The sequence below is a fragment of the Cupressus sempervirens genome, chromosome 11, assembly GCF_028749045.1.
Source record: "Cupressus sempervirens isolate cs-2001-9-10 chromosome 11, ASM2874904v1, whole genome shotgun sequence".
NCBI lineage: Eukaryota > Viridiplantae > Streptophyta > Pinopsida > Cupressales > Cupressaceae > Cupressus > Cupressus sempervirens.
In genome coordinates, this window is record NC_143128.1 from 163,898,548 (window position 1) to 163,926,088 (window position 27,541).

Genomic DNA, 27,541 nt, shown 5'->3' on the forward strand with positions numbered 1-27,541 from the left:
TGGAAAGAAACCAAAGATTATGATAATGAAAATCAACCTAAGATTATGATAATGGAAATGATGACTAAAAATGAAAGAGATCATGGTAATGCAGTGAGAGATGAGTAGAGATAAGATGAAATGAAAGTAGAATGATAGGGAAATGCATGTGGGGATAAGATCTATAGCATATCACTAATCGGCCATAGCCTTGGTTGGGGGAAAAAATTTGCACAAATTTGAACATAATACCTATGGGATAGGAGGTCTAGGGAGATGTGATGATTTTAGGGGATAAAAAAGAATGCAAAGGGGATAGGAAGTTAGATTGGATCAGAGGTGAGGGTATGAAATATGGATAGGATGATAGGGGATCGAGGGATGTTTTTTAGGAATGGAAATTGGTTTAGAAGGTGGGATGGATGTGTATGGTAAGAACATGAAGGATTTGATAATAAGAATTTGGTAAAAGAGAGATGAATGAGAATTTCTTTTGTATGGAACAAGGTGATGGGATGATGAAATTATGCTTGAATCTTGAGGTTAGGGTACTTCATTAAGAAGTACCACCATGTAGTTTGAACACTTAATTTGATGTAGGAATAGTGGGGATATGTTGAGGTTACTAAGAACATCAAGGTCTATTTCCCAATATTACATAGGACTGACTTGAACAAGAATGAAAGGATTGCCCTAGCATCACACATGAATCCTAGAGGAATCAAAGTGGAAATGATATTGGGTAGTCCACAAACAAATGATATTTCCCAATTGCACCATGTGATCTAAAATGATCACATGTTTGGAACATGCAAGGGTTACATCCAATTGACTCACAAGAAGAAAAACTTGATCAAAATCTTGCTCTCTAATTGTCCCATTCATAGTACACCATGATATAAAAGATCGTGGCAACCTTGAGGAGGAAAAAACTAATTTTCTTGGAAAAGATAATTTTAAAAAAGAAAAGTGAAATCAAATATCAATAGAAAGAAATAAATCGATGAAAAAGTAACCTTTTTCCAAAGAGATCGATAGGACTAGATACTAACAAACAAAATTAGACATGACAAAGGATGCATCTTGTAAGAACCGATTGGTAGTATTTGGGACTATGATGAAATTGACATGCATAACTTAAAAAAAATATTTGATGACATGAGATTTTGATATAGGGATTGAAAAATGACTTTCCTTTAGGAGAAACATGACCTATGACCTAAAAGGGCACACAAGGTATGTTCAAAGAGACAACACTAAGAATGATTGAGAATGAATAAGGACTGCTATACAAATTTTTAAGGATGTTTTGGACATTTGGTACAATATGTGAGTGATTATGTATACAATGGAAAAATATTAGGATGAGGAGGTAGTGTTATGTGATCTGATATAGTACACTATTTTACAAGGGTACAATAAACAAACATGGTACAAGAGAGAAGCTATGAGCTATATTATACATGAGATATGATACATGGATATGATACATGTGGAACATAAAATACGAGTTAGGATATATGTGATAGGATATATGGATATGATACATGTGGAAAGAATCATGGTATAATCCACTACTTGGTTTGATTTCCAAGCTCAGGATGGGGATAGTGGTAGTGAAAGTGTGGTAATGGGATCATTGGAAAACCTTGGAAAAATGGGAAGATGGGTGACGAGATATAGAGGGAGATAGTGAACATATGCAAATCACTGATAGATAATAGGAAGGCCAAGCAGATATAGTACCTATTTTCAAGGTTTCCACCAAGGCATGTATCCAAGTTACTTGAATTTCCTAGTTTCCACAATTGGATGCTTGTTTTTCTTTCACTTTTTTTGATATATATATTATTTTGGCTCTTTTAGTTTTTCCAATAGGATTAACAAGATACACTGAGGATCTCACGCATAGAACCTCTTGAGGTGAATGGTGTTGGTGGGATCATTCGGTACTTTACCCTCTAGGGTTGATAGTTGGTAGGCTCTAGAGCCAAAAGACGCTGTGACAACATATGGACCAAGCCATGTGGGCTAAAATTTTACTTTGTTTTCTTGGTCTACTTGGACTTTCATATTTTCTTTGAGGACCATGTCACTTTCTTGAAACTATTGTGGATAAACCTTTTTGTTGAAGTTTCACTTGAGGCAATTTTGATAGACTGTGAGATGTTCACAGGCCTATTTCCTTTTCTCATCAAGTAGATCTAGCTGGGTGAGTCTAGCTACTCTATAATGCTCATTTGATATTCATCCTCACAAAGAAATTGACAAGGATGGGAGTTCAACTTCAATAGGCATTATTGATTCAACATCATAGCCAAGGGAGTATGGAGTTGTGCCTGTAGATTTATGGAATGAAGTATGACAAGCCCATAAGGTGAGGTTGCTTTCTAAATGCCAATCATGGCTAGAATCATTGTCAAATTTCATTTGAATTTTAAATAAGATTTTGTTAGTTGTCTCAACTTGGTTGTTACCTTGTGACAAGTAGGGGCTAGAAAAATGGTGATAAATGTGGAGGGAAGTGTAAAACTCTTCCATATTTAGGCTTTCAAAGTTACCTCCACGATTGGTGAAAATGGCAGTTGAGATGTTGAAGAGACATATGATATGATACAAGATGAACTTGGAAACTTGAAATTTTGTGGCAGTGACAAGCAGGACAACTTCTACCCACTTGGTGAAGTAATTAGTTGCTATGATTATCCACTTGTGTCCTTTTGAAGATAGAGGTGCAATAACACCAACAAGGTCAAATCACCAACATACAAATGGCCATGGTAGTGCAATGGGTTAAAGATCTTGAGTTGGAGCTCATATTAAATTTACATGTTGCTAACAAGGTAGACACCATTTGAAAAAGTCACAAGTATCATGCTCTAGAGTAGGCCAATAATATCTAGCTCTAAGTATTTGGTTAGCTAGGACCATACCACTCATGTGAACACACAAACTCTAGTGTGTACGTCTTTGAGAGTCATTTCAGCCTTATTTTTGTCTAAACACTACGAGAGAGATTTTCATGATAATAATGATGATATAGGGTATTAGCTATGATAGTGTAGGGATGCTCTACGAATAAGGTTCTAGCATTAGGTTCATGTAAGATGGGGAGATATGATACCATTAAATAGATAGGTGTAAATTTTGTGGTACCATGGGGATTGGGGACCAACCAAGATGCATACCCATGTTGACTCATTTTTCTCATATATAGGCTCATGTAGCTACTCAACTAACAATTCATGATATATAGCTTCCTGAGGGATCTCCAAGAGTGATCCTATAGTATCCATGGCATCTACATCCTTGTTTTGTAATCTAGAAAATTATGTGAATTGGATCTAAGTAAAGTGTTGACTCAGTTGATCTACCAATTCTTTGTAAGGATGAAGTTTATCATCCTTGGTTTGATAATCATCAAGGACTTTCTTGTAAATTAGTTGTGTATCTCTGAAGACCTATAACTTTGTGATGTTCCACTCAAATAATATTTTGAGAATTGTACTAGGAGCCTCATACTCTAAGATATTGTTAGTGCACTAGAATTTAGGAGTGACCAACAGTATGCTGGCTCCAAAACCATGGGATGTGTAAGATCCATCAAAGTATAGTTTCTAGGATGGTTCCTCTATCAGATAAAGATTTTCATCTAGAAACTCCATAATGAGAGTTTGGTCAACAACCAAGGGTGCATTGGCCAGGTGATATGCTATAGCTTGACCTTTGATGGCTTTTGTATCAACATATTGGAGGTCAAATTCACTAAGAAGCATGACCCATTTTTCTAGGCATCTTGTGAGTACTATGCATGATAACATATAGTTTAGAGGATCAATCTTGGGTATTAGTTACATAGTATGACTTAAAATGTAGTGGCAAAGCTTTTGAATGGTGAAAACCATGGCTAAACAAGCCTTTTCCATGGGTGTGTAGTTAAGCTCATACCCAACTAGAATACGATTTTTGTAGTAAATAGCCCTCTCTTTTTTGTTGTCATCAAGCTATGCCAGAAGCACACCTAGCATTGTTGGGGTAGCTATAATGTACAAAGTGAGTGGTCTTTAGGAAACTAGTGAAGCCAAGATAGTTGGGTTAGCCAAGTAGTGCTTGACCAGTTCAAAGCTGCATTGGAAAATAGGATCCCTTCTAAAATTTTGATCCTTTTTAAGAAAGTGTGTAAATGGTTGACACTTGTCTGCTAGCTGTAACATGAATCTTCTGACTGATTGTAACTTCCCTAGGAGAGAGCAAAGCTGTTTGAGTGTGTTGGAAGGAGACATATCCATGATGGCCTCGACCTTTTTAGGGTCAATCTCAATACCATTCCTTGATACAATGAACCCTAGGAGTTTTCTAAATGTGTCACTGAAGACACATTTGTTGGGGTTGAGCATAAGATGGTACTTAGCTAGCCAATCAAACACTTCCTTGAGGTGAGATAAGTGATCAAGAGCATTAAGAGATTTGACTAAAATATCATCCACATAATCCTCAAGGATTTTATGGATGAGCTTATAGAAGATGACTGTCATGGTTCGCTAATAGGTTGCCCTGATATTTTTCAACTTGAATGACATCACATTGTAACAAAATGTTCCCCAAGGAGTAGTAAATGATGTCTTATACTGATCTTTTGCTATTTGAATATGATTGTATCCAAAGAAACCATTCATGGGTGATAATATCTCATGGCCTATAGTGAGATCAACAATAATTTCTATATTTGGTAATGGGAAATCATCTTTTGGACAAGCCTTGTTGAGATCTCTGAAGTTTGTGCAAATTCTAATATCACTAGAAGGCTTTGTGATAGGTACCATGCTAGAGACCTAATTTGAGTAATCAATTGGTCAAATGATCCTCACATCTAGTAGCTTTTCTAATTCTATTTTGACCAGTAGGACAACTTTAGGATGCATCTTATAGAGTTTTTACTTGACTGGTTTAGCCTTTGCATCTATGACCAAGTGGTGTATCACTAGCTTAGGGTTCATGTCTTGATAGGACCATGCAAAGTGACCAATATTTTATCGAAGCACCTTAATGAGAAGTTTTGCTTGTTTTGGTGGTATAGATGTTGTAATGAATGTGATTTTTGGTATCTCTGTGAGACTAATATTGACTAATTTGGTTTCCTCTATTAAGATTGATGACATTGCATGCCTGTGTTCTTGTAGGGGAAGGATGAAATCTCCATTCTCAAGTGCCTTAGAAAGGTTTTCACTGTTGGCTACATCTTTTATTTTTATTTCATTTTTTGAGTGATTTGATGGTGCTCTAGAAGAGGTTTCACCAGGGTATACTTTTGCTTTTCCTTTTTTTCTTTTGTTTTCTCTTCTTTGTTCATTTTTGTGACTGGAGATTTCCTCCTCCCCAAGGCAACCTTTTCAATCCTGCAATGCCTACCCCTACCTGACTTTTTTGATTGTATTGTCAAATTATTTTATGCCATTTTTCTGATTTTGTTTTATGTTTAGTAGTGTTGGGTTACTAGGATTGACTAATTGTATTTTATATTCAATTAATATATGTGTTGAGTTACTTTAGTACTAGTTATTTTGTGAATTTTTTGATGATGATATATATGCTCATTTAGTGACTTCCAATTATTTAATGATGTTAGTTAGATAAATAATTTTTATGAGATTTCCATGGATACTTACCCCATACTTGCATGCGTATGGTTTGCATGCATGTTTTTTTTATGTTTGATGTTTCTAATGTGGTTGAGGAAGGGAGTTGTAGTCACCTGCTAGTCGAGATCTACACAATGAACCACTTCCCTCCATTGCCTATTTAGTTTAGAATATTGTGTTTGTATATGCATGGATTTTCTGTAGATTGCAAGTATCAAGTATCGACTTTCCTGAATTGCTAGGATGAGCATACCCTATCATAGTATTTCAATGGTATAAGTGGGGAGATAACTCTTGACTTCGAATCCTAAACCCTAAGCTAATTGTCCTAGAAAGTAGGACAAGTATCTGAGTTAGTTTACCCATTTGAATTCATCAAGTGACATGAATTTGTGATTTTCTGTTATAAGCAAACTGAATTAAAAGATAATTTAATGATTTAATTTAATGAAAATTTTATAAAGAAATTTGATATTTAATTAATTGAGAAATTAATTAAATAAAAAGAATTATATTTAAGAGATTTTATTAAAGTTCTATTTTTGACTTATTTATATTTATTTAATTTAATGATAATTATGTAGGAGTTTCATTTTAATAATAAACTCTAAATAATGTTATTAATTAAGTTAATAAAAATATTTTCCAAAAATGTCTCATGAATTAATTAAATAAATGAATTAAACTTAAAGATTTTATCAAAGTTCTAATTTAGGCATATTTATATTTATTTAATATAATAATAATTATTCAAGAGTTGTATTTTAATAATAAACTCTAAATAATATTATTAGTTAAATTAATAAATATTATATTAAAAGTGTCTCATGATTTAATAAGAGAGAGTAAGCAATTATTAATAAAGTTTATTTTAATTAAATTGCATAAGGCATATGGATGGCATTAAAATATAGTAAATTAATTAAAGAGAGAAAGCTAATTATTTAAATAAAGATATTTTGTAATTAAATATCTAAAAGAGTTGTGCATGAAAAAGGTAAAAGGTAATAAAGTAATAAACATAAATTGATCAGCGAGTTCCCTCTCGTGATTGCATAATTAGAGTCCCAAATTAGGGGAGAACTATTTATTAGAGATCTAGAGCTCATTTTGCAATTACATAGGTTTTGAAGGAGCAATTCTTAGGAAAGATTTTTTTTAGCGAACTAGGATTTGGAGAAGCGATTTGGGAGAAGGAAGTTTTCAGAAGAAAGTGTTTTTCTCGCATTCTTCGTGCGATTGTGTGTTTGCGTGTTAGCATTAGATTCAGGTAGAATCTTGTGTTTAATTTACACAATAAATTTTCCATTTTCTATTCATCAAATTCTTGTCTTCTTCGTGTCTGGATAAATCTGATTTAAGAGTTATAGATTAAATTGAAACTCTTGTGATAAATTTTATTTGTTTCTCATTTGAGTTTAGAATCTGAAACCCTTGTTTGATAAAATCAGTTTCCATTATTGAAATTGTTTGTGATTTAAAATTGAAATGCTCGTGTTGAAATTATTGCTCTTCATTTTCAAAAGCATCTATAATGAATGGAGGGATTGCAACCCTTGTTAATTTGAAGTTTCCATTTTGGAAAGTTTCCATTTTTGGAAAGTTTCTATTTTAGCAGCTTTCTATTTTTGGAAAATCTTCATTTTTAGTAGCTTTCCATTTTGGAAAGTTTTTATTTTTAGTAGGTTTCTATTTTTGAAAAGTTTCTATTTTTAGCAGATTTCCATTTTTGGAAGTTTCTATTTTTAGCAGCTTTCCTTTTTGGGAAAGTTTTTCCAAAGTTTAATAAATTTAAAATTATTATGGTAATAATTGATAATAATAATTATTAATGATTTTAATAAATATTGTTAAAATTTGAAATTTAATTATTTGAAAATTTGATTTATTAGTTGATTATTTAAATATAATTCTAAAGTAAATTAAAAATCAAATAAATTAATTGGGTGAATTAATATTTTCTTTATAAACTTGGATGTGTTTATATGGTTTAGATATATCTATATATATATATATATATATATATATATATATATATATATATATATATATATATATATATATATATATATATATATATATATATATATATATATATATATATATATATATATATATATATATATATATATATATATATATATATATATATATATATATATATATATGAAAATGATTTGTAATACCAGGGAAATTTTATTATTCAAAAACTTTAGTAATTATAATACTTTGAGAAAATGAAAACTGAAACCCTAATTGAGATCGAAAACATTATCAACTATAATATTTGGAAATAAAAATGTGGAAACCTATAAGTGAAAATTAAATATGCGTGTTTTCCAAAACCTATGTATTATGATAAGTTACTATTGTATGTTTAGTATAAGACATGTGATTTTACTGATGTTGGGTTTCAAGGTCAACTTAGCTTTGACCAAATCAAGATGTTTACCAAAGGCTTGAGAGTTCTATTTTGTGATGTCATAATGATGTTTTGATCTTGATCTTTTGTACTCAACCGTGGTAATGTGTTTGGTATGCTCTATGAGGTGTTTTGATGTATTTATTGTTATTGCTTTCCAGTGTTCTTGTGTGAAATTGAGGTGAATGGTGTGACCTATCTAATATAACCTTTGAGTCTTTGATGAGTTGTATTTAGATTACCTTTCAGTGACTTGTATAGGACTGAGGTGTTTGTATGATTTGTTCATTATGATGTCATGATGTGGATTGGTTTATGTATACTTGATTTTTGATCAATCCTATTAGGATGATCATATTGGTGGAATCTGTGATTATGATTAATGATTTTTAGTACTTATCAATTGCTTGTTTAAGAATTGATGTATGGTATATGGTCTTTTGTGATCTTTTGATTTTACCAAGCTTAGGGTAGGTTATCTATTTGTCATGTTGGGAAGTGACTTGCAATGGAGGTTAGAGCCCTAAAGAGGTTCCCTAGGTAACCCATTGTAAGTTTTTTTAATAAGTGACAACATTTCATTAAATGGGTTTAAAATAAATTAACAAGATATTGGTACTACAAAAAGTCACTAGCAGGCCAAAGCATTAAAAGACTAGCCAGGTAACCTTAGAGTTGACTCGTTACTATGCATTTTCAGTACCAAAGTATACTAGTGGCATATAGAGTCATTAGGGGGCCGAAGGATTAAAATACTAGCCAGGTAACCTTAGAGTTGGCTTGTGTGATGACACTTACACACATGCATAATAGATTTCCTATGTGTCTGTGTTGCCTCTAAGACTAGTTGACACTTGTGTCTTAGTACCTTTTGAGATAGTTTACTTTTAGGTGATTCCTTGATAGCTATTGGTTTTGACTTTTGAGTTTTTTATCCATTTGGAACTTGAGTTTATCTCCTCAGATTGGTGGGAGTGGACCTTTTTGGGTTCCATGAGGTTGGGTCGTAGTGCTTTTTCTTATACCATTGAGATTCAACTGTCAGATGCCATTGCTAGATGTGTTTGTGTAGATGTTCTTTTCTATCCGGTCTTGTATTGCTATGATGGATGGTTATAATCTAAGTGTATTGTATTTGATTTCATAGATCTTATGAGATGATGCAATCTATTTCATGATATATATTATTTTAGCCTCTCATACCTTGTGACTTGTATAATGGATGATTGTGCATTCTATTTATTGCCAAGTGGCATCTTGTAATTGTATATTATTTAAATGGATTCATAAATTTATTTATTCCATGTCATGGAATTGTTACGTGTTAGATTTATTACTAAATAAACTTAAATGTGATTCAACATCATGAGACCCTTAAGAGTTGTAACCCATTTATGCATTGTTGATGTATGAGTGTATGCTAAATTCTTCCACTATTCTAAACTGTTGTTGTATCTTTATCTATAAAAAAAATGTTTGGAAAACTTAGTAAAGCTTTAGGTTAATTTATTTTAAGTTAGCTGGTAGGGCATTACATATCCAACTTGTAGACATAAGCTGACTTTGGAGGTTGTTTCTTGTGTTGTGTTTCAGCTCCCATGATTTTGAGGGGCACATGCTCTATGGAGAATTCTTTGACATAGATAAAACTTGGTTGGTCCCAATCAATGAGTTTGCGATGAGCGAGTGGTAATTCTGTAAGATTAACGGAAAGTTCACAGAGCACAGAGGCTTCTAAGATAAGTTTGTCGAGTAAAATATCATTATAGGCTTTCTTTTTGACTTCCTTTTGGATTTCTTTGACCTCAATGAGATTGTTTTGAATGTTTAAAAAGGCATGACCATATTTTGTGGTTTCCCCAATTGTGAAGAGTCCATAGCTAAGACCTTTCTTTTTCTCTTCCTTTTATGCCTCTATAGGTTGTCTAATGCCTGAATTTTCATAGCCCATGCCACCTCCTTGATAATCCCACTTTTCAGTAGCAAAGCAATGTGAGTGTGGGTATTTTTGTTTTAAAATAGTCAAGGAGCTCTTTAACTTTTGGAGGTAGTTCTCTATATATCCATACACTAATATCAGTGGTGGTTTTCTCTCCATTCAGGATCCCTTTTGCAATAAATGTGGTGGGTCTGAGTTGTTTGGTCTGAGGATTCATGTTTGGCTTTGGCCCTTGAGAAGTTGGGCACCCTTGAATATGTGGATCAAGTGGTAGAGAACCAAAAGCAAAGGCATCTAAAATACTATATTCTCTACAACCTCGGTAGTTGATCTTAAGAGCTAAAAGAGTGGAAGCTAGTATGGCATTTGGATCATGGCAAGTACCAGAGGAGCTAGCCATGGTGTTTCCAATCTTGATTCTAGGGAAATGGTTATTAGATGAGGCATCTACCACATTGCAATAAGTAAAGGGTTCAAGATCAACATGGATGGTTATCTTAGTGCCATTATGCAAAAATTTAACACATTGATGATATGTGGAGGGAACAACCTTCATGTCATAAATCTATGGTTGACTGAGGAGGATGTTATATGGTAGGTTAAGATTAACCATATGATAAATTGTTTCTTGAGTGGTAGGGCTAGTTCTAATAGGTAGCAGGATAGTTCCTTCAATGGTCTGCTCCGAATCATCATATGCCTTGATAGTGATGAATTCATTTAGGATATCCACCTAAGTGTATCATACCTATTTGATGAATTTTAAAGTATATAGGTTCAAGGAAAATCCATTATCTATCATGACCTTTTAACAACAAAGTCAAAAACCATGACAACTATGCGAAGTGGAAGTATATGATCTAGCTTAATAGTTGGGATGTCTAAAGTTTTAAAGGATAATGTGCATGATGTGGATAGATGGCCTACTAGGTTGAAAAATTCTATGGCATTGATATTAGTAGGGATGTGTGACTTATGAATAGCACTGTCAAGGATCTCTTGGTAAAGTGGGCTTGTGTGTAAGAGATCTAAAATGGAAATTTGAGCTGGCATATTTCCAAGGTGTTCCAAGATGTTATACTATGGTCTTGATGGTGTAGGTACAGATGGACTGACTATGTTGAGTCAAGCTCTCCTAGTTATGGCCGCACATTTATTGTCTAGGCCTTTGACATTGATGACATTTATAGAAGGCTTTATCTGAGATATGTAGCCCATCAAATTTCCATAGTCCAAGCAAGTCAAGCTATAGTTCTATGATTTATTGTGGTTATCACCTAGTTTTGTTTGATCATTGTTTAGTTTATTGGTGCTGTTAGTGGTAGTATCATTCATAGGGGCTTTTCCCACTTTATTGTCATGTGGAGGAAATACATTTTGATATATCAATAATCCTACATTTGGGGAAATTTGTGCCCCCACTATGATTTTCTTTTTATTAATGAGATCTTGCATGTAATCTTTGAATAAGATTATTTTTAGCCAACTTTTTAAAGATGGCATCAAGTGGTTCCCCCAAAGGGGTGTATATTTGGGGTTTCCTTTGTATACGTGGCCTTGACCCAACTATGATAGTAATGGAATTCATTTAATTTAGAGGATTTTGTGCTCATGGATTGTGTTGAGTGTGTTGTGATGGAGGTTGTTGGTATGATTGTTGGTAGGCACTTTGTTGATTAGTGAATTGTTATTGTTGTCGCAATTATGGATAAGAGGGATTAAGTGCACTGGGCACTTCCCCTACAACATACACTTGTCATGTATTGATGGCACCATCAGGGACCATGTTTTTATTTTTGTTCCAATATCATGGTTTATCATTTTATTTCCCTTGGTCTTGGGTGTTTTCATTGTAAATTTTGATGACACCATCTTTAATGGGTCCTTTCTCTAGGCCCATTCCCTTTTCCTTGATGTATTTGTATGTTTGTAAGTAGTGTTAGGAATAAGGTGTCTCAACCTTGGATAATTCCTATTCTTATTATTTGTTTTGTAAAATTTATTTCTTGAAAATAATGTTGATGTGTCGGCATCTTGAATTGTGTATAAGGAGATCATCACTAAAATGGTTATGACGGATTCCTATGACACGTAAGAGCTATGTTAGGAAGATTGAATGATAGGTGAAGACATGTGGCAACTAATAAATTTGAGTACTGTACACTCTACCCCAATAGTGGGGTTCCCAAATTTTTTTTTGGGGTTCCTATTTTCTCAAAGAATGGTAAAACCCTAATAAGGTTACGTTTGGGGGTAGCCCTAAAAGTGAAGCACATGTTATAAGAATTTTTAGGGTTGCAAAGAGGTGGATACAAAAAGGTGTATTGTTGGTACTATGAGTTGCTACTGGAGTCTTCTGTTGTCACTATTGAACTTGCATTGCAAGTGTATTGTAACCTTGTGTTGAAGATAATACATTGTGCAGGTTCTGGAGGGGTGGGGTTGTTTTACCGAAAGGTTTTTCCCCACTGGAAAATCTTTGTGTTATGTGTTTCTTTCTCTGTCTATTTTTTTTATGCTTGCTTGGCTGAAATATTGTGGTTTACATGATATTGAATCTGTAAGTGTAAAAGTTTTTAATAGGATTTGCACCATACTTCTCTTAAGAGATTAGTGTAGGAAGCTGTTTCCACATCTGAGTTTCCTTACAAGTGGTATTAGAGCTTGATCAAATTTTGATCCTAGTTTTTGGGTAGGGATTTTTGAGCTAATCTCAACTTGAGTGGTAGTTTTGTGCAAAGAATCCTGAATCTTATTTGCAGATTGAGATGGTGAGTTCATCATATGGAAGAATGGAGGTGGAGAAATTTAACGGAACTAATTTTGAGTTGTGCAAACTCAAGATGGAAGATATGTTGGAAGATCGTGACCTATGGGAAGTGACTTCAAATGCTACAAGACCAACAACTGTAGCTCAAGCAGATTGGGATATCAAAGACCATAAAGCTAAGGGTCTCATAAGAGTCTATTTAACCGATGTAGTTCTTCTAAATGTTCTAGATGAGAAAATCGCATATAGTTTGTGAAAAAGACTTGGGGCCATGTATCAGGCCAAATCTTTGGTGAACAAGTTGTTCGTAAGGAAGAAGTTGTACTCTTTGCGAATCGAGGAAGGTGGATCCTTAACGGATCATTTAAATGCATTTAATCTATTGGCTGCACAGTTAACATCAGCTGGTGTCAAGTTAGAGGAGGAGGATTGTTGCTACACACTTTTGTGTTCTTTGCCAGATTCATGGGACCATCTTGTGATGGCTCTTGAAAGAACATTAGTCACTTTCAAAATGGATGATGTGGTGTATTTGCTACTATCAGAGGTGATGTGGAGAAAGGCTTCCATTTTGGAAAAAGAAGCCCTTGCTGTTCATGGGAGATCCACGGAAAGAGGGAAGAAAAATAAAAATAAGTCTGAGAATAAGGGTAGATCCAAATCCTATGGGAAGTCAAAGACTTCCAATAAGTCCAAGCCAAAATGATGGAATTGTGATAAAACTGGGCACTTTCGTAAAGATTGCAAAGAGCTGAAGAAAAAGAAGAAAGGTTTAGATTTAGCTTCAGAAAGATCTCAAGAAGATTGCGATGCATTCATCGTAGCTTTGGCAGCCCATGCATATGATGATGTGTGGTTGGTTGACTTAGGTGCATCTTTTCACATGACCTCTCATCGAAATTGGTTCTCAAAATATGAAGAGTTCGTTGGTGGAAAGGTGTGCTTGGGTGATGATTCTCACCTAAAGATAGTTGGACGTGGAAGGGTCACTATCAAATTTCTTGATGGATGAGTATAGGGAATCAATGGAGTTATGCACATTCCAGCTTTGGCACGAAACCTATTATCTATAAGTATGCTAAATGATGTAGGTGTGCAACTTGTTTTTTTGAAAGAAGGATGCAAGATGATGAGAGGATCGATAGTGCTTGCAAGGGGTACTAGGAGAGGTACCTTATTTCAGCTAGATGCATGTATTCCTCTATGTAATAGTTCTTCATCCTCACCATCTGAATGAGTAGTGAAGAATACTATGGTTATTGGTTCCAATGGCAATGCAAATACTTTGGAAGGTAAGCTTCCTATAGAAAAGATAATGTTGTGGCATTTGAGATTTGGTCACATTGGTGAAAAGGGTCTTAAAACCCTGAAAAATAAAAATCTCGTTGAGGGGTTAAATGATTGCAATCTCGAGTTCAACTTCTATAAACACTGTATCTATGGTAAAAAAAATCATGTTTAGTCTTACTCTAGTACTCACAAATCTTCTGATGTTTTGGATCTTATTCATTTTGATGTATTTGGTCCTGTAAAAGTTCCTTCAATCTCCAAGTCTATATTTTTTGTATCTTTCATAGATGATTACAATAGAAGGACATGGATTTATTTCCTTAAAAGTAAGACACAAGTCTTTAGTCAATTCAAGGAATTTAAAGCCCTTGTGGAGAATCAGACTAGTAAGAAGATTAAGTGTGTGAGAAGTGACAATGGTGGTGAGTTTTTGCTCAACAGAGTTTGAACAGTTCTGTAAAGAACAAGGTATCAAGAGGTATAAGACAACTCCTTATACCCCATAGAAAAATGGAGTTGTAGAGAGAATGAATAGGACACTGATGGAGAAGGCTAGGAGTATGCTTAGTGGAGCTAGCTTAAAATAAAGATTTTGGGCCGAAGCTATGGCCACTGCTTGCTGTCTGGTTAACAGATCTTCTACATCAGCCCTTGTTGGTAAGACACCCATGGAGGTGTGGTCTGGTAAGAAGCCTTCAATTAGACATCTTCATGTTTTTGGTTTTGAAGCTTATCCACATGTTTCAAAGGAGAAAAGATCTAAGTTGGAAAACAAAGTTGTTAAATGTATTTTCATCGGATACAGTGATGGTGTGAAAGTATAAAAGCTTTTGGATCCTATGACTAGTAAGGTGTTGTATAGTAGAAATGTTATTTTTAGAGAGCTAAAATCTTCTCCAGTTGTGCTACAACCAGATGAAAAAGAAAAGGAAAAAGATGTTGTTCAGTTGCCTCCTACCCCTGAGAAGACTGAACAGAGAGACCATGTTTGGTCTAATGATGAGGAGAGCTCTAGCAGCTCTGATAGTTAGGAAGAATAGGAAGAACAACCTCAACCTTAGCCCTTGAGGCGATCCATGAGAGAAAGAAAGCAACTAGAAAGGTTTGGTTATTCTATGTTAGATTCCAGTTCTGCTTTTTCTTTAATTACTAACACTGATGAGCCTAGATCTATGAAAGAGGTTTTGGGCATGGAAGATACATGTTCCTAGATTGAGGCTATGGATGATGAGATGGCTTCATTAAAGGAAAAAAAAACTTGGGACCTTGTACCTTTTCCTAAAGGGAGAAAATCTGTTGGCTGTAAATGGGTGTTCAAGAAGAAATTCGGTGCAGATGGTAGTTTTGAAAGGTACAAAGCTAGATTATTTGCAAAGGGGTATTCATAGGTAGAGGGAATAGATTATGGTGAAATATTCTCTCCTATTGCAAAGTTGACATCCATTAGATTTCTATTATCTCTTGCTGTATCATATGATTTAGAGATAGAACAGATGGATGTGAAGATAGCTTTCCTTCATGGTGATTTGGAGGAAGAGATTTATATGTCACAGCCTGAGCACTACATTGTTAAAGGTAAACAATCCTTAGTTTGCAGATTAAAGAAATCTCTATATGGCTTGAAGCAGTCTCCTAGGATGTGGTACCTTATGTTTGATGCCTTTGTGTTGTCAATTGGATTTGTAAGATCAAAATCAGATCATTGTGTTTATTTCAGAGTTGAAAATGATCACCTTCTCATTGTTGCATTATATGTTGATGATATGTTGCTGTTTGGGAAGGGTAAGGGTATGATTTCTAATTTTAAATCTCAGTTGTTAGCATAGTTTGAGATGAAAGATCTTGGGGCAGCTAGGTACATCTTGGGTATGGAAATTAGTAGAGACAGGTCTAACAGAAAACTTTGGTTGAGTTAGAGTAAGTATGTGAAGTCTGTGTTGGACAGGTTCAACATGGCAGATTATAGACCACTATGTGTTCTTATTTTTATGGGAACAAAGTTATCTATAGATGATTGTCCAAATCTCCTGGTGAGATGGAGGACATGAGTAGAGTACCTTATTCTAGTACAGTTGGCAGTCTTATGTATGCTATGGTCTGTACTAGACCAGACAGTACCCAAGTAGTGGGAGTCCTGAGTCAGTTTATGGCTAATCTTGGATAGGTACATTGGGATGCAGTTAAGCGAGTATTGAGATATTTGAGGGGTACATCAGATTACTCCATATGTTATCATGGTAACTCTTCTAGATCTCCGCATTCAATTTCTATTCATGGGTTTGTGGATTCAGATTAGGTAGGTGATATTGATCGCAATAGATCCACCAGTGCTTATGTGTTCACTATGTTTGTTGGTGCCATCAGTTGGATGAGCAAGCAACAACCTGTGGTTGCTTTGTCCACTACAGAAGTTGAGTACATGGCTACTAGTCATGCTTGTAAGGAAGCCATTTGGCTTAAGAGATTGTGTTCTGATGTTGGTGTTGATGTAGAATAGATTACTATTTGGTGTGATAGTCAGATTACTATTTGCCTTGCGAAGAATCGAACTTTCCATGCCATAACGAAGCACATTGATGTGCAGTTTCACTTTGTGAGAGATATGGTGGAAGATGGAAAGGTAAATTTGGAGAAGGTAGATACTATGAAGAATGTTGCAGATGCATTAACGAAACCAATGGGCACTGAGAAGTTCAGATGGTGTTTAGAGTCTATGGGCCTTTTAGCCTATAGTTGTTAGTTCCTGTTATGTTCCTATTTCTCTTACAAGGTGTTTGACAAGTGGGAGAATGTTAGGAATAAGGTGTCTCAACCTTGGATAATTCCTATTCTTATTATTTGTTTTGTAAAATGTATTTCTTGCAAATAATGTTGATGTGTCGGCATCTTGAATTGTGTATAAGGAGATCATCACTAAAATGGTTATGATAGATTGCTATGACACGTAAGAGCTATGTTAGGAAGATTCAATGATAGGTGAAGACATGTGGCAATTGATAAATTTGAGTACTGTACACTATACCCCAATAGTGGGGTTCTTGAAATTTTTTTTGAGGTTCCTATTTTCTTGGAGAATGGTAAAACCCTAATAAGGTTACCTTTGGGGGTAGCCCTAAAAGTGAAGTGCATGTTATATGCATTTTTAGGGTTGCAAAGAAGTGGATGCAAAAAAGTGTATTGTTGGTACTGTGAGTTGCTACTGGAGTCTTCTGTTGTCACTGTTGAACTTGCATTGCAAGTGTATTGTAACCTTGTGTTGAAGATAATACATTGTGCAGGTTATGGAGGGGTGGGGTTGTTTTATCAAAAGGTTTTCCCCCACCGAAAAATCTTTGTGTTATTTGTTTCTTTCTCTATCTATTTTCTTTATGCTTGCTTGGCTGAAATATTGTGGTTTACATGATATTGAATTTGTAAGTGTAAAAGTTTTTAATAGGATTTGCACCATACTTCTCTTAAGAGATTAGTGTAGGAAGCTGTTTCTACACCTGAGTTTCCTTACAAGTAGTTCATAACCATGTGGTGTGCAAGACTAGGATGTGTTAATGAACATCTTGACAAGGTGGTGTTTAGCTATGGTGTATGAGATCCAAGTTGTGAGAGTTTTCCATTGCTGTAAGTAATTTGTGAGGATTTCCTCTCCTTTTTGCTTGGTTGAACCATATTAACTATAGATAGCTTGATCTTGACTAACTTAGGTTACTGGGCCACAAAGGCTTTTGATAGATTAGCAAAGGTGCTAATTGTGTCCTGGGGTATACGATAGAACCATTCAAGAGTAGAGCCTCCTAGACTTTTTGGGAAAAGCTACATGAGGAAGATATCATTGTATGCCACTTCTTGGTAGTGCATATAAAACTCTTTGACATGGGTGACTAGATTGCCTTTCCCCCTTAAATTTATCAAATTTTGGGATTTCAAAGTGTTTAGGGAAAGGTTTCATTGTTATAGTTTTGTCAAATGGATATGAACAGTCATTTTCAAACTTGAAGGTCTTGGACTCAGTTCAATCCTTGAGTGATTTTAGATAACTTTTCATCTCTTCCCATTCAAGGTTGATAGGAGTTGTGATTGGTGCCCCCAATCCTGGTGCCCTCGATGGAGGGTATTTATTTGATTGTGTAGGTGAAGGTATGTGGCTTTGGTTTGTATGCGGTGGTGAATGAAAAATGGATTACACTACTGCTGGGATGGGAGGGATGGGTTGTTGGAATGGTGGCTAGACATACTATGGCATTTGTTATAATAGGGAGGTTGTTGAAGCAAAGGATAGGTGTGGGACTGTTGTCTAGCTAAAGGATATTGTACAAAAGTTTGAACATGTAATGACTATAGTTGGATTTGTTGGAAGGGTGGAAGTGATCGATAGACTAGTTCTACAATTTGGGATTGAGTGCTTGGTTGAGGAGGCAACTGGGAGCTATATGGAGCTAAATAGTTAGTGTAAGGAAATGCACCTATTGTTGGTACTAACTGTTGTGGTATGTTTTGGTTGCTTCCTAGAGGTGGCATAACAAAATAATTCATGATGGTAGGTGCATGGGTGATGGAAAATGGTGGTGGTAGTTTGAAATTAGGCATGAATAGATTGCTAGTGAAAAGGTTGGTAGGTGGACCTTGTTGTTGCATGAAATTCCAAGGACCTAGTAGAAACAAGGTTGTGGTATTATGACTAGTAGAAAATGGGTTGTTGCTGATAGTGCACTAGATAAATGGTAGATTGCTAGACCCCAAGGAAGGCATTCCTATGGTATAATGAGATGAAGAGTGGTTGTGCTACTAAGAGGGATGAAATATAGTGCTAGTAGATGCATATGAAGTAGAAGTGGAGGATGTAGTACTACTAAATGGGATAGGAGTAGATGGAGTGGTGAAGGTGGTGGTGTTTATAGACATGATAGGTGTAGTGGTGGTATGTTGGGATGTTGTGTGGACTAAAGACTGTGCTATGGTGGGTTGATTTCTCTATGGGATTGGAGCACTGAATTGGGTTGACGGTATATTTGGATCCATCGGTTCTCATTGCGTTGACTGATATCCTCTATTTGGTATAAAAGGAGGTCATTGGGATCAGATGGACTAAGAGGTGGAGGTAGTTGTCCAAAAAAAGGATGTCTAGGATGAGTTATGTCCAAAGGTGGTGGTCTTCCAAAGTCAAAGGAGTTGGGACTCAAAATTGCATTCCTGATTTGAGTACCTTTCCAAGCTTTTGAATCAGTTTGAGCCCCTATAAATGCATTTAATGCATGTGTACTCAATTGTCCTTTTGATGCCGATGAGGTGTTAATTGTTTCTTACACCTGGCATTCAACATATCCATGTGTTCCATGAAGATAAATTTCCATTCTGAGTGATTCTGTGAAGTTTTGTTTTGAGCAATGTTACAATCTGCATTTTTGCCTAAGTGTCAAACAATAGGAAGCCTAGTTTGCATTAGAATATCTTGCACCCAGTAGTGTTTTATGACTCGCCACTTTGGGAGCATTTAGTACGCATATCAGAGAACCTATGTTTCATCTTAAGAGTCATTTTCACATGTTTTCTAGTTTTTGAATCCCTCAAAGTTGGTTCTTTACTATTGTCATGTTGATGCAAATTGTTTAGAATTCTGGGAGGCCCTATTTGACCCATTGTAACTTTGACCCAGTTAATTTAAATGAGAAAATTCCTATTGCATTATATTCTAGAGGTTAGTGACTCTCTATGTTTTAGATTTTAGCTCTTGAAGAATCGGTTTGATTAGTTTGTAAATACGATTCCAAATGTGATTTGTGATGTTTTACTAGTGTCAAGAAGTGTAGATTGATCAGTACCCCTATTCAGGATGTCATAAATCTAAATCCATGATTTCTTAAACCAAACAGATTGTACCACTATGTTCTACTCTAGAGATACTTTAAGTGTGTTAGTTTTCAAGTCTGGACCAATCTATTTGCATACTTTCCTAGGTACATTTCGTTTGTGAAAATCACTATTCTGCCAGTGTTTCTAGTTCTGCAATTCTAAGTACCGCACTTTGACTGTTCACCAATTGTGCCCTGTTATTTGTTATGAGCCCAAATCATAAAATTATAATATCCTCATGAAAATGAAAAAGTGCACCAATTTTTGTGCCCTCAAGTGTTAGTTTGACCTATTTTCAAAGCCAAAACTAAATGCAATTTATGGATTTCTAACATGTTTGCTTGCAAGCAGTTTTGAGAGGATGACTTTGATGGTCAATATCTGTTGACACAAGCGTCGTTAGGACACAAGATCTCACAAGGTAAGAAGATGTGGAACAAAAAATTAATATGTCTATTTTTAGAGCTCAAATATCTATTTTAGTCAATTTTTAAAGCCAGCCACAAGACCCTTTGGCATGAAATTGGTAGTTTGGAAAAAGTTGAAAATTGAGTTTAAAATGATGGTTCAACTTTTGGATTTGATTTTAATCAGTATAAGGAGTTGGATAGAACAGTTTGAAGTGTCAATTGTTTAAAAAAAATTTTCTTTTTAACCGAACCCACTTTGGGGCCTGACTAATTCCATCAAGTTGATAAGCAATTGGGGAGTGAAGTTACTTGAAATATATTTTAATGATTATGATCATTAAATGTTTTGGTGTGTGGGAAAAAAGGTTGCAGGTCAAGATGTATTCTTTTCTAAGTTGATGAATGTATCCAAGAGTTTTATTTCAAGTGGTTTTCTCTTTGTTGTTACCCTTTTCTCAAGTATTATTTTCAAGATATCAATTCAGATGAAAGTGGAAATATGGAACAATGCACAAACATTCAATGTATGAAGATTGTAGACTTATGAATATTAGAAATAAAATTAGAATAAGGTAAAGGAAATTGAGTATGAAGGCATGAAAAAAATGTTCGAATCCGTGCATATAGAAGAAGCATGATAGTCAAATGTCCACAATGAAGTTGTAGATTTGATTGACATTCCAAACTTCAGATATAGGTCTATCTACACAATCATGGATTGTCCCCATTCCTAGGTTTTCTAGATATGTCTCCCAAGGAGGTTTCTGCCACACATAATGTTTATGCTTCACCTCTACACTCAGGTAAGAGGGAGAAACTTAGTTTAAACCCTTCAAATAGTTTGTATGCATGTGTTGGTGAAGGTACTCACTCATATCAAAGCCCTTCAAAAGATTTAATGGCTACTGAACAACTGCATGGACAAATGACATGTTATTAAGAGACTCAGTGATTGCTCTTGGTATCCAATCTTGGAGTTATTGGGATTGATCTCAGATTTCATATTATCTCCAACAATTTTATTTCTCCTCCTCCTCTATTTCTTCATAGAAAACACATCTGTCACTAACCTTTGCACATTTACATTAACAATTTTCTATAAAATGAAGCAACAATTATACAATTTGTTTTGATACTTTCATAGCTTGCTCAATAAGAAATACCCAACATAAAAAAATATTTTTAAAGGACACCTAGTTGCTATTTTTTAGAATTTGTGAGGAGGGTAATATTGCGAATCATTGACAAAATTCTTGAACATATTTTGGACACTTTGCAATTGCAATAAAAGATGCATACGAGCTGGTTTAGGATATCAAGGCAAAGGGAGGAAAAATCACAAGAGAACTAGTTGCTATAAAAGGGGGTACAATAGTGATAGCATTTGTGAAGGACCCAGACGGTTATGTGTTCAAGCTTTTTCAAAAGGGATCTTACTCTAGAACCACTGTGTCAAGTCATGCTTCATGTTGGAAGTCTTGATCGGTCCATTGCATTTTATAAAAGATCTTGTGGGATGAAACTCTTGAAGAAAAGGATAACCTTGACTACAAGTACACACAAGCAAAATGGTGATAAATAGAAGCCATATGACTAATGAAGGGAAATGACACAATAGGGGGTATCACCATGGTAGAGTATAGAACCTATTTTAAAGATGCAAATTTGAACATCCCCATTGAACATCCAAATTTTTAAATGCCTTAACATTAGATAAGTAAGTGCCTTAAAGACACGGTGCCTTTTTAAGGCAAGTGCTTGTGTGTGGGGCTCATGGTCAGCTGGATAGAGGCATGAAGAATTTTGATTAGGCACACAAATTAAGAAGTGATCTCTTAGTGATGACATGGACAATTGGACAAATCAAAAGGCAACACCTGGCACACAAAATGAGGAGAGATTATGTGGCAATTTTCAGTTTGATGCTCAAGATGCTGACGTGTGGAACAATCCAACGATAGGCACTTCCCTGCATTGTATAGATGCACAAAAGTTAGAGAAAGTGGGAAAGCACCTTGTGGCCACGTGGTAGTGGGATTGGGTGGTAGTGACATGGATTTTTGTCAAATTAGGAGGTGCCACATGGGAGTGAGATGGCAAGGGGCCAGCAAGCGGAGGATGTGTCACTGACTGTACAAGAGAGGGTTCAATAGGAGACTACCACATGGTGTGTGTTAGGTGATAGTTGGCATATCAATGGAAAAATTAGAGGATGCCAGATGGTGCCTTGTAGTAGATGACAGTGCATCAACCAACCAATTATGTGGTGAGATGTGTCACATGAGTTAAACTTTAGCTGACCTAGATTAGAAATTGAAGGAAAAATTCAAAAAATGTAGAAAGCATAATTTTTAATTATTTTCTTCAAAGAACACATACATACATCTTTTAAATCAAATAGAGATTATATTCTAAAGTTTTTACTTTAGACAAAGATAAATTTTTTGGAAAATAATAAAGACTTGAGATCCTTATTTGAACCTGATTTTCAAATTGATCCCCTAGGCATCTCCAATGTGCTGATATAGGACTATCATATACTGTTGGAAATGTCTTAGAATGAACTTTTCAAATTTGGGGTTTTTTTTGCATAGGAAGTTGTGTGCTAGAGTTATCGAGGTTTTTTTTTCCTAGGTACTCATTTTTCAACCACATTCAGGCATAAGAGATTAGAGTTGGTTTTTGTAAAAATGATGAACTGAAAGGTTTTTAGTGATGTAGTTAGTGATGTTATTTTGACCTCCAAATTAGCTTACTAGATGATTTATTAATATTTTAGATGCATATTTTATAATTTTATCAAGGCAAGGGTTTTTCATCATTAGAAAGAGATATTTCAAGTTTTTTACACTCAATGATGAGATTCCTTTAAGATGTTGATTATAGGGAGAAGAGAGATGCTTTGTAGTAGTAGGGGATGGAGATTCAAGTGGACATGTGTCACTTCCAGATCAGATCTAGCTTATTCTTCCTTTCCTATATCTTTCACTTTCTCTTTGATTGTAAGGGTTGGTTCCAGTTTCTTGGACAGGGTTCCAGTTAGTTTGTGATACCACAAGGTTGGATCCAGAGTGATGATTCCACCATTTTCTTCAACATTTCTCTCTATTATGAAAAATAGTGTTATATTTTCTTGTAATAAATTAGTTAACATAGTTTTTTTTTGTGTATACTCTAAATTTTGGTATATACCATGATGTATTGATTTCAAGAAAATTAATATGAAAGCCTCATTGAAAGTTTCAGTCTAAAATTTGTCTCCATCTTCATGGGTTTATAATATTCTATTGATATGTGCATAAGGTGTAGATTATCCATTTACAACTTAGCTTTGAAATTATATGCCATTGTATGTTTTGCTATTGGGTCAAGTACCTAAGTAAATTGCTTGATATGCATTGACAAAATTACAGGGATCATGGGAGGATATGATGAGCGTGAATTTCATTTTGAAGATTGATGTCTATTTACAAGGTAGATAGATAGATCTAATATCTAAATATATGAGTATATTTTGGGTATCCATGTGTATGTTATGAATTAGTTAATGCCCAATGATTAAGGTACTAATCAGCTTAGGGAATGCATGTTTGTATTGTTCATACCTGGTTCATGCTGATATTCAATGTCATTTATCAAATTTTTTCCCTTTCATGTTGAAAGAGCTAAAAGTGTTACCCTCACTTAGCTTATCTAGTTCATATGTCATGATTCTAGCTATTTCATGTGTATGTTATTTGTATAAGTTTTAAAATATTAAGGGTGTTATCTTCTCTGTTAGCTTCAAGTGTATGCTTTAAACACTAGTACCATATAAATGAATCTGAGGTACACTTGCCTAGGTTTTGCAAAGCCTGAAGTAGAAGAAGGGTCTAGCCTTATAGTTGGTCCTAGAGTCTGAAAGGGTATGTTGTAGATTGGAAGTAGCTGTCCCTATATGTATCCTATTCTCATTTGGAATTTTGAAGCATAACATTTTAAAACACTAAAAAAAGGCACCAACATTATCCCTTAAAAAGTTTTCCATGATGGTTTCTCTATTCCAATCTATGATGGTGTTGACAATAGTTGTGTATCTAGTTTGATTCATAAAGGCCTCTATGCATATTGAAGGACTAGATTCCTCAAGATTTTATGGTGGTGGATCATGTGTGCTTGTAGATACTAGCGGTTATGGTTGTGCCCTAGCTGAACTACCACTAAGATTAGGATCCATGTTTTTCTTCTTCCTTTTATTCCTAATGAGACATGTGGTAGGTGGCATGAAATGATAATGTTCCTAAGGATGAAGTGCAAGAGGGTAGAACAAGGAATGAAATGATAGATGGGTGAATGATTCTTTGAAAATGCTCAAGGGATATTACAACTATGATGTAAGGATTTTCTAGGATATACAAAGATGTATGGTAGATGTGTAGGAAGGACCTTATGTCTAATGACACGATACCTAGGGAGCCTAAGGATGAGGATGTGATTCCAAAGTAAGAAAGAGGATGTTTCCCCCTATGCATATGCTCAAGATATGATGGGAATGTCATCTCTAAGGTAAAATTGTGACCTTTTGGAAGACAAAATATGTTCAAGTGTAGAGCCCAACCTTTTGTTCAAGGTGATGAGGGACACACAAGAGAAAGATAGTTTACCCTAAAGAATGCTTAGTTTGAGGGATAACCAAGATAGTGTGATGGTTGTAGGATGTAGGGTAGATAATTCTCAACAAAGTGATATCAAATGCTTTAAGTATAATGGAGAGGGTGTAGGGTTGTGATCTATGATGTTTGATTTGGATGGGGTTGGATTCTTGAAGCATGACCTAAAGATGATGGATCTATAAAATGCCCAAGTAGGATAAAGACCTATATGGAGACCTAAATCTATGATAGATGCCTAATCTATGATATGATAAGTGCAAAGTGTATGTGAAAGAAGAAGATCCTAATAAAAATAGGTATAGCTAGTATAGTTGATAAGGATTTGATTGACTCCACATCAGACCTAGTTAAATTTTGAGTTTTGTTATGCCACTCAGTTTGTACAGAAACTTCAAAACCTTCTTCCTCAATCTGATCTAACATGAAAACCTTTAGATTATGTGTATACTTTTTTCATTCTACTTCTATCTCTCTATAAATGGTTGTTTGTGGAATCTTTACCTTTTTGAACATTTTTTTTGGGTTGGTTTGACATGAGATATCTCTACTAGTTTTAATGCATCTGTGGGTTAAGGTAGTGACTATGGTAAATATACCTTTTACTTTAGGTTGGACAACATAGATCTCTTGGATGACAAAATAGGTCTAATAAATGGTGTTTATCAAAGGAAAAAAAATGGATTTGGTTCAACTATAAGGAGAAAAAATAGAACAAACTAGGCCTAGGATTATTGCAAATAGACTTGCTAACAATCTTCATTGAGATAGTGAGGGTAAATTTGGTTTGATGATGGATGGTTTGGAGTGTATATGAAGTGATCTTTATCAAAGGATGACATAAATTTTTTTATTTTGGAATAGGTTCAAGTATAACCAACTAGATTAAAGTTACTGCAAATAGACTTGCTAACAACTCTTTTTTGAAATACCAGGGATGAGACTCTTTTTGATAACTAGATATGGTGTTTAGTGAGAAAGAAACCTCTCAAAGGTCAAAGAAACTTTGAGAGAGATAGACATGCAATCTCTTTAGCAAAATGATTTTGATAGTAACCATAAAATTGTGTATCTTTTACAAAAATTTTTCACAAGTATTTTTCACAAATAAGAAAATTCAAACAAACTTTTTATCCCTACGGTCACATTGGCTTCAATGTATTACTCATTAGGCATGCTGGGAGGTGCCCATCTTGAAGTTTTCTAGATCTAGTGTGATATTTCCCTCTAATAGAAGAGGTGAGTCCCTACAAGAGTTGATTGAAAAACTTACATGTGAATGATCGTTCAAGGTATGACAAATAGAAGCCCCCCTTCTGTGTTAACAATGACTCTTAGAGATGAAACCCAAGTAGCCTTATGCCTCTACCAGGGAAAACACACATGTCAAGTTCTTTAGAGAAGCCTTATATTCTCTTACACCATGAGTAATACACCAAGAAAAAAAGGGCAGCTACTAAATTGGTTCATAATTAGGTTTGTAGAGTTAGCCACTCCATTGTTCCATATGTGATCCACTTAAGAATTTATTCTAAACATGGTGAAATCATGGGAATTTTTTCCCACCTCAGGCTACCCCCAAAAATACACCATCAAAACTTTCTTGATGGAGAAAGAAGGTTTACCCTTCATATCATTTATATACCAGCCAATTTATTTACTAGTTTGAGCTTCTCTCCGAAGGGGACACACATCCCAAAGGAGGATGAACTCATTAGAAGTACTCCTAGGTTGTTGCTAATGACCTTGCTAACAACTTTTGGTACATGCGTCACATATTGAAATGATCATAAATAGAGTAGTCAAAGATGTGCTATAAGTCACAATCTCAAGACAGATAAGACACTTGATTCATTCTATTTTGGAAGCTTTATTTCCTTGATCAAATTCAATTTGCTTTATTTCTAAGGTTGATCATTTTATCCTAAGTCTTATTTAATTAAAAGAACTTGGTCTCTTTTAATTAAATAAAAGAAGTCCCCGTTTAATTAAAAGAAAACCTCTCTTTTAATTAAATAGTTCATCCACATTTAATTAAATAAGAGAAAAACCTATCTTTTAATTTAATTAAATATTTTCTATTTAATTAAAAGAACTTGCTCTCTTTTAATTAAATAAAATAAGTCTCCATTTAATTAAAAGAAAACTTCTCTTTTAATTAAATAATTCATCTACATTTAATTAATTAAGAGAAAAACCCCTCTTTTAATTTGATTAAATATTTCCTATTTAATTAAAAGAACTTGCTCCCTTGTAATTAAATAAAATATCCCACTTAAATCTCTTTTTGATGAAAAAGGAGTTAAAACAAATAAAAAATTAAATAAATCTTTTATCTACACTTAATATGGGACTTATCTTCATCCTTTCTCCACTTTCTTCTCAACCACTCCACTTTTCCTCATTGGTGGATCTCTAGTTCACATGGATCATTATTTCTCCACCCTTGATTAAATCTTTTTCCTCTCAATCCAGATCGTTCAATTTTCTTTATAAGGGAGAGTCCTCTCCTTATTTTTGGAGACACCCATTATTATGCTATTGTTATGTTGCAGGTTTGGAGAATGATTTTTGAAGGAGTTTTGAATATTAAAATTTT